The sequence below is a fragment of the Eurosta solidaginis genome, chromosome X (assembly GCF_040869045.1).
Source record: "Eurosta solidaginis isolate ZX-2024a chromosome X, ASM4086904v1, whole genome shotgun sequence".
In the NCBI taxonomy this organism is placed as follows: Eukaryota; Metazoa; Arthropoda; class Insecta; order Diptera; family Tephritidae; genus Eurosta; species Eurosta solidaginis.
Genome location: NC_090324.1, coordinates 125,300,735 through 125,309,893, shown reverse-complemented (window position 1 = coordinate 125,309,893; position 9,159 = coordinate 125,300,735). Strand labels below are relative to the sequence as shown.

The 9,159-nt window shown below is 41.0% G+C and overlaps 1 pseudogene; it reads left to right on the top strand.

The window, feature by feature from the left end:
- The first annotated feature begins 5,496 nt into the window (after positions 1 to 5,496).
- LOC137235132 (ubiquitin-like modifier-activating enzyme 1) lies at positions 5,497 to 7,781 on the top strand (annotated as a pseudogene).
- Positions 7,782 to 9,159: the final 1,378 nt, after the last annotated feature.

Genomic DNA, 9,159 nt, shown 5'->3' with positions numbered 1-9,159 from the left:
GATGAAACATGGTATTCCGATTAGTTTATTGACGCAAAATATAACTTTAGAAAAAAACTTTGTAAAATGGGTGTGACACCTACCATATTAAGTAGAATGAAATGAAAAAGTTCTGCAGGGCAAAATAAAAAACACTTGAAATATTGGCAGGAATACTGTTCGTGGTATTATATATATAAATAAATTATCGGTATCCAACAGATGATGTTCTGGGTCACCCTGGTCCACATTTTGGTCGATATCTGGAAAACGCCTTCACATATACAACTACCACCACTTCCTTTTACAACTACCACCCTTTACCTTTAATTTTATACCCATATCGTACAAACACATTCTAGAGTTACCCCGGTCCACCTTTATGGCGGTATCTCGAAAAGGCGTCCACCTATAGAACTAAGCCTCACGCCCTTTTAAAATAATCATTAAAACCTTTCATTTGTTACCCATATCGTACAAACATATTCTAGAGTCACCCCTGGTCCACCTTTATAGCTATATCTCGAGAAGGCGTCCACCTATAGAGCTAAGGCCCACTCCCTTTTAAAATACTCATTAATACCTTTCGTTTGATACCCATATTGTACAAACGCATTCTAGAGCCGCCCTGGCCCACCTTTATGCCGATATCTCGAAAAGGCGACCACCTATACAACTACCACCACTCCCTTTTAAAACCCTCATTAATACCGTTAGTTTGATACCGATATCGTACAAACACATTCTAGATTCACCCCTGGTCCACCTTTATGGCGTTATCTCGAAAAGACGTCCACCTATAGAACTAAGCCCCACGCCCTTTTGAAATTCTCATTAACACCTTTCGTTTGATACCCATATTGTACAAACGCATTCTAGAGTCACCCCTGGTCCACCTTTATGGCGATATCTCGAAAAGGCGTTCACCTATAGAACTAAGGCTCATTAACCCCTTTCACTCCCTTTTAAAATACTCATTAACACCTTTCATTTGATACGCATATCGTACAAACAAATTTTAGAGTCAACCCTGATCCGCCTTTATGGTGATATCCCTAAATGGCGTCCACGTGTAGAACTATGGCCCACTCCCTCTTAAAATACTCTTTAATACCTTTCACTTGATACACATACAAACACATTCCAGGGTTCCCTCGGTTCATTTTCCTACATGGTTATTTTCCCTTATGTTGCCACCATAACTCTCAACTGAGTATGTAATGTTCGGTTACACCCGAACTTAACCTTCCTTACTTGTTAATTTTATTTTTATTACAATTTACGAATTTCTTTATATATTTTCTTATATCATTTTTCTTATTGTTCTAGTAATATTTTTGTCTAATTTTATTAGTTATACGATTGATTCCTGGGTGGCCACCATTAGCAGGATCATCGTGATATTTTTGAAGAATCTTTTAAATTTTATCATTTTGCTTCACATGCATATCCTCCGGAGTTAAAGCAACGGCTAAATTTTTGAGAACTTTGGTACCAATCTCTTTAAATGTATTTACTCGAGTATACTTAAATAATTTGTCTCCTAAGGACAACTGCATTTTATTTATTTTTAAATTGCCGGCAATTTGATTATCTAAATTTATTTCACTACAAATTTTCTTTCCTTTTTTGAAATATAATTTCGGAGGATTGAAAACGAGCTGAACTAGTCTTTTTACTTCCCATTTATTAAGCGCTTCATATACTATAGGATTCTCTTTGTGACTTTTCTTCTCTTCATTTTTATTACTGTTATTGCTGGAATTCTTTTTAGTTTCCGATCTTGTCGTAACTTTCATTATTTTACATGCTGGCATTTTTTTTTTTTTCAAATCATTGATATCTATTCGTGACAGAGCGTCTGCCGCGTAATCTTTTCCAGCTATGTACTCCACCCCAAAGTCATACCCTTCCAAATCTAATCTAATTCTATTTAATTTAGACGAAATAATGAAATAAATATGTTAAGGGTCGATTATCTGTTTTCACTGTGAATTTTCTGCCATAAACATATGGTCTAAAATATATAATGGCCCAATGTATGGCCGCCAATTCTTTTTCGATCGTGGCTTTATTTATTTCGCCTTTTGTTAATGATTTTGAGACATAGGCAATGGTAATTGTTTTCCTTCATACTCTTGGCTTAGCACAGCACCGCAAGCATAACCACTTGCGTCAGTTGTAATACAGAACTCTCTATCAAAATCGGGATATTGTAGGATATTTGGACTAATTAATGCATCTTTTAGGTAGTTAAAAAATTTTTCGCAGTCGTCTGTCCAATTGAAAATGACATTTTTCTTACTAAGCCTTGTTAGTATCCTAGTGTATTCCGCGAAATTTGGTGTTTGCGGGGCAATGTGAACCCGGGGGAGTCGGGCGTGTGCGTCGCAAATAAAAAAAGTAAAAAAAGGAGAATTAATATCGCGCAATAACAATTTTTATTCACTATATTAACAAGAAGAGAACTTAATCGTTGTACTTAGAAAGAATAAGGAATTCACAATACAATTGGCAAATGCCAATTTATGGAAATGAATAATTGCAAATATTAATTAAGTGGCAATCGCAAATTATTAATTTACTACAATGCACAATTCCCAATGCACTGGACAAGTTCACATTTACGAGAGATTTATTAATTGCAAATATTAATTAAAATGAAAATCTCAAATTATTAAATTGGGAAATGAGGAAAATGGTTGCTTTTAGCTTACCTGTGAGATGGCTGCTGGCGCTCGAACGTTCCGAAAAAGAAGTGAAAGAGTGTTACCGAGAAAAAGTCCGCGCCACCTGTCGATAGCCAACTTTCGTCGAGTTTTTTCCCCTTCGAAGTTAGCGCTCGGCGGGCGTTAGCCGTTACCGGTCAATAATATGATAAACTAATGCGCGCGTTAGGGTGGTCCGAAATATTTAGGCCGGTGGCCTAAACATGCCAGCCCCCTTGCGACGAGCAACGCAGAACCCGTCGATTACGCCAGCAACCTTCCACAGGCACGAGATACTAAATGCTGAAAGTATGATATGTATGTATGGATGTATGCTAAGTACGATCTCCGGTGGACATCCCTGTCTCCAATGATGCAGCCTCTCTGAACGACACTGTGGATGGAAAAGAATAGATTAGTAGTTATGTACGTGGGGTTGCTTGGTTTTAATGCACCTTGTTAATTGGATGTAAATTTTTTCTAATTGGCATAAAAATTCTATAGTATATAAACCTAGATGGAGTTGTAAGAGCGATACTAGAACGTTATTGCTGGGACGCTCCTGAAATAACCAGTCCAAAGACTGTTGGCTGCATAAGGAGCCCATTTACCGTTCCCGGGGTTGTGCCACTGACCATGATGTTGGCGTAGACGTTGGCACAGAGAGTCAGTAAAACCGGCGCGGATCGATAAAACGTCGGGTCAGCGAGCTTCATGAATTGGAATCCCGCGGCGACCCAGGAGTCAATCGTCGCTGTTGGGTTCAGACGTGTATGCCATGCTACCACGGTAGCCTGTGTCGTGATTCTATCTGTCACTCTATATTTGCCGCGCAACACTAAAGTACACTTCGTATGTCTTGCCGTGTTAAGCCGTTCGAGTTGGAGGTCATGGGATAGGTGCGCGTCAGTAACTGAAGTCGGCGCGCAAGGATCAAGCAGTCCGCGCACCAAATGAAGGCGCCCCCTGCCTCTATTCGTACAATCGCTGAGGGAGCGATAGCTATGAAGCATCGGGTGATCGTCATCGCTACGTGGGTTTCCTGCAATCGCCCTGTTATAAATCCAGTAGAGATCATCTGATGTGGAGCTATATTTGTTGTGGTACCTTCATTGCGTGGCGGGTACGGGGCCTCTTTGTCAGTGCAGCGTCGGTTCGAGCGGAACGGACGCGGCTCCGCGCCGCCCCGGCGCCCAATGGCATTGCGGTGCGATGGGCGGAAAGGACGTGTCTTCGCGCCATCCCCGTGTTTCTTTTGTGCCTGGACGCTTTTCCGGTCCGGGATTGCTTTCCGCTTCTCATGTTGAAGCAGCGTTCGGAAGGGTCGTGCTTCTCCGCTGGTCGGTGGGGCGATGGCTAGGGCTGCGGCACTTCTGACGATCTCTTCCTCCTCATCTGCTACCTGTTGTGCCCATGATCGGGTGTCCTCCGTGATGTGTATAGAGAGCACCTTGTCAGCGGTTGCTTCCTCGTCGTGCTCGTCGTGGTAGGTAGGGCGTGGCTGCGGTTGCTCATCCTCCATATGCAGCGTAGTGTGGTCTGGTTCCCGGCAGCGGTGGCAACGGTCGCGGCTAGGGCATATTTCCAGCCGATGGAACGGCGATAAACAACTGGGGCAGCGTCGGTGTATTTGGATGACCCGGAGGCGTTCTTCTGCCGACATTCCCCTGTACAGCGGGCATAGTCGTATGCAGTGGTTCTTCTGACACAACCTGCCGGAGACGATGAAGGAGTCAACGCGTTGCCCCGTCTTGTTGCGTTTGACCGAGAAGCCCGTCATTCTGGAACGGGAATTTGTTATTATTTGTTTTGCATTCCAAGGGGTTGAGTGACGTATGTGCGGATACTAGGAATTTAATTGGCTGAAATTGTGGTTGGCGTTCTCGAGAAAAAGGGTTTATGTGGAACGAATAATTTTATTAATTTATTCTGCCGATATAATGATATGTTTGTAGTGGTTGAAACTACTGTTATATTTAATAAACCTTTTACTTAAATACGCCTAAAAGTATATTTTTTTTGATAAATGTTTTCAACCGCAAATAAAATTATTGAGCATAAACTAAATGCAAACTGTATTTTTTGTTGTTTTTCTAATGCAGGCACTACGCGTTTATATACGCTATTAACTGTGTAGAATAGGATATTACGGTAAACCCGTGTATTTTCAATTTCTGTAATTCAGAGCTGTTTAATAATATTGCCGTTTAGACGACGTCGTAAAAACAAAATGCGCTGCAGGTGTAAAGTATCCCTCAATAGCAGACTTGGAACACTATTTGTGTTGATTTTGGCAATTTTGTGTGAAAATCACAAAGTTCTGGTGTCTTTGTTGATTTCAACACAACCCTGGTGGGGATAGCCTACATTACCGGGCGTGGTAATTTGTGGAACTGTCAGCTGTTAGCTCTTCCACAAATTTGAATGATACAGCTGTGATGTCTGAGTTCCGACGCGTCGTAAGCTTTGATAATCTTTTCGAACAATCTTCATCTTTTTCCTTGTTTTGTGGTATTTCGGTAAAGAATGTTTGTTTACCTTAAGGTATTTTCGTGTTTTTTTTTTTTTTTTGATAAGCTTGCCATCGACCGCTGTTCATTTTATCAACTCTTTGGGTTTTGCACATTTTGCTGATGTCCGTCTGGTGTTACTGTAGTGCCGCCTTGTTGTGTTTACTAAGTTTGTGCACAGGGACGGCATTTAAAGCGTGACCAGTGACGAGTGTGTACCAGGTTTTGTCCAAACAAGCATGTAAGTATGCGGATTGTGGTTTCCTTTCTTTATTTTGGATACTCTTCCCTAATGTGCGATGGGGGTCTTTTGGGTGTGCGCTGATTCTGCTGGCGGGCAAGAGTTTGTGTGCCGACTGTGTGGGCACACGCTCAGCTACTTTACCACGTTGAAGGCCCACCTCAATCGCCACATGAGTTTCGCACTCTATAGATGCAGCTGCGGGAAGTGATACCCTTCGGCTTCCTCGCTGTGGTTACATCGGAAGCGAAAACGTGTTCGTCTTAACGATTTTTTTTTCCTTTTTTCCCCAGTTTTGTAAATATATATTTATTAGTAAATTATAAATATATCTGATTATTTGTTCCATTTTTGTAAAACACGCTTAATTGGAGGTAATTGGACTATACAAAATTTGTTCCCCCACCCCTTTTCTCTTTTGTAATTTTGTTGTTTTTTTTTTTTTTTTTGAGGTCCGAAACATAGATGTTGGTAAGTTGTGTCGGGCACCTTCCTAGCTCGTATGACTAGTCGGGCTTATCAGATCTCACGGATTCGAATTGTGGTCCCATGGTATCCCATACAATGTGTTCGCCGCTTAAGAGACGAAAAAAGAAGAGTCATACGGATAGCAACACTTTTTTTTGTTCATTAAAAATGTTATTCATTCATGGAAATGAGTACACAGACATTTTTGAATGAGTTTTCATTTCAACGAAACGTGGTTTAGGTAAGTATGTTTTTTTTTTTGATTTTGCATATTTTCTCTAATCGGCTATTCTCATATTTCGTTTCAGCTTTCTAGAACCACTTGGCCTCCGGTAATGACTTTGTCCAGGATATGGTGTAATCAAATACCGGATTTCCCATGCTTCGGGATAAGTATTTTCTGAAGAATTCTTTGGAAAACTGACTGTGGTTGATGCACGTATTTATATAGATAGCAAATGCGTATCCAACCGTTTGCCTTTAGTAGAGTCTGGAACTCTGGGCACAATGGGAAATGTACAAGTGATTGTACCATTTTTAGCTGAATCTTATAGTTCAACTCAAGATTCACCAGAAAAGAGTATCCCTATTTGTACATTGAAGAATTTCCCATATGCAATTGAACATACATTGCAGTGGGCTCGCGATATGTTTGAAGGTGTATTTACCCAATCAGCGGAGAATGCTGCACAATATTTATCAGATCCAAATTTCATTGAACGCATTATAAAATTACAGGGTATTCGGCCATTAGAGGTTTTGGAATCAGTTACGAAAGCGCTTATCGCTGAAAGATCCAGCAATTTCTTAGATTGCGTAAAATGGGCTTGTAATCATTGAGAAGAGCATTACGCAAACCAAATTAAACAGTTGTTGTATAATTTCCCACCTGTTCAAGTAACCTCGAGTGGGCAACCCTTTTGGTCCGGTCCAAAGCGCTGCTCCAACCACTAGCTTTTAATATCAACGATCATTTAAATTTAGATTATATATATGCAGCTGCCAACTTGCGCGCGGAAATGTATGGTATTGAACAAGTTCGTTATACACAGCAAGTAGCACTTCTTGTTAAGGATATCGCGGTGCCAGAGTTCAAACCGCGCTCAGGTGTAAAAATTTAAACCAATGAAAGTGCTTCAGTAGCCGCAGCTAATAATTTCGATAGCTCAGACGTAGATCAGGATCGCGTAAATAAAATTTTAACAGAATTGCAAGCTCTACGTGAAAGCAAGGTTCCGCTTATGGTTAAACCCTTGGAATTTGAAAAGGACGGTGATAATAACCTACATATGGCCTTTATAGTTGCTGCATCTAACCTGCGTGCTACTAATTACAAGATTCCTCCAGCTGATCGTCACAAGTCGAAGTTAATTGCTGGAAAAATTATACCAGCCATTGCAACCACCACATCACTTGTTTCTGGTTTGGCTGTCCTAGAGGTTATGAAATTAATTTTAGGAAACCGGTCTATGCATAAATTCAAAAATGCCTTTGCGAACTTGGCACTGCCTTTTTGTTGCATTCTCGGAGCCCATGCCCGCTGCAAAGAGTTCATATTATGGCAAAGAGTGGAAGTTGTGGAATCGGTATGAAGTTGCTGGCGAATTGACTTTAAAAGAATTCCTCGACTACTTTGAAAGGAAAGAGAAACTTCAAAAAACGATTTTGTCGCAGGGCGTATCGATGCTTTGTTCGTTCTTTATGCCGAAGGCTAAATGTGCAGAACGTTTGCCTCTACCAATGACTGAAGTTGTCCGTCGTGTATCAAAAAAACTTATTGAGTCACACGAACGTTCATTGGTCTTTGAAATAGGCTGCAATGACGAGGATGGTGAAGATGTGGAGGTGCCGTATGTGCGGTATACTCTACCTTAAATATATGATTATTATATCAACAATGCACTAAACGATCAGCAACAGATGGATTTCAATTGAAACCATTTTCGGTTAAATATAATATGAAATAATACACTATACACGAAATAATATTTTATGTTCGAAAGGGGGTTGTCGATACGCGACTGACATACTCATCGTGAAAACAGGCTGATTGGCATGCAAATTGGAGATGCGATATCCATTACCTGCCCGTTCTCACAGGATTAGTCACAAATGATGAGGTACGCGTATGTGAGTATTTTAAGCACAATGTGACGGACTCTTGTCCAAATGGTGATAAAGAACTTCACCGTATAAGCAGGTATTTTTCGTCATTACAATTATAAAACTTCTCTCATTTCTCTACTTTTGTTTCGCTTTAGGTTTCCTTAACGTAGCGGAATCCTGTTTTAGACTAACGAAGTACAAAATATTGATGCTGAAATTTCTGATCGCGGCGCATAGGAAACGAAATGCATTTTCATGCACCCAGGCGAGGTGCAGAGGTACATTTGCATATTTTGATAAAATGTGTTATTTTTTTCTCATATGCTGAGAAGGGTAGCGACACGCTATTGTATTTTGCAACCATGGTGCAGTAGAGCTCGCTGAGGTTCTCCCTTTTTTACTTCCTTCATTTTTCCTTTTCTTTGTGTGGCCGAGTCAGATGACTTCGGGTGGGTGCGGGGTGTACGATATCCGCATGTACGGAATACCTGCACTTGGTAGCAATTGTATAAAGTTTTTGAAATAGCGAGCCAAATTCAAATACGTTTGGTCGAGAAAAGAAACAAGATACGTGTAAACACAAGCGGTGTAGCCACATTTGAGGCAAAGAAACCGTTCTTCTGGGTATTATGATTTTTTATAACAATGAAGAAAATCTCTGTGCATATTGGAGAAAAAAATCACTCGTTTTGGAGAGTTGATATCTGTATCACTTTGACAGAGCTCCTACGGTTTTGGTGGGTGTATTTGTATTCTGTAGAAGATGGTGGATCTGCGTAGGGGTTGGTGGTTGGCCTCGTTCTGGGTAAACGAAAACTGGGTTAAGCGGTTTGTTGGCCTCGTTCCTGGTGAACGAGAGCTGGGTTAAGCGGTTTGAAATTATAAATCTTCCGCACCTTCACTGGAGGGTGGTATTTCGTAATTGGCCTTGCGGTTTGTCCCCTTATCGTCTCCAGTTCGACAAATCGAACTCGGTTATCGGGGTCATAAAGAAGGTTGGCCATCCGACCTAGTCTCCATTCGTTCGGAGGCAGATTGTCCTCTTTAATGACGACTAGGTCCCCCTGCTTGAGGTTTGATTGTGGATGCTTCCACTTAACGCGTTTCTGAAGGTTTGATGCAGCGCCTTAAGTTTTTCCCATCGATT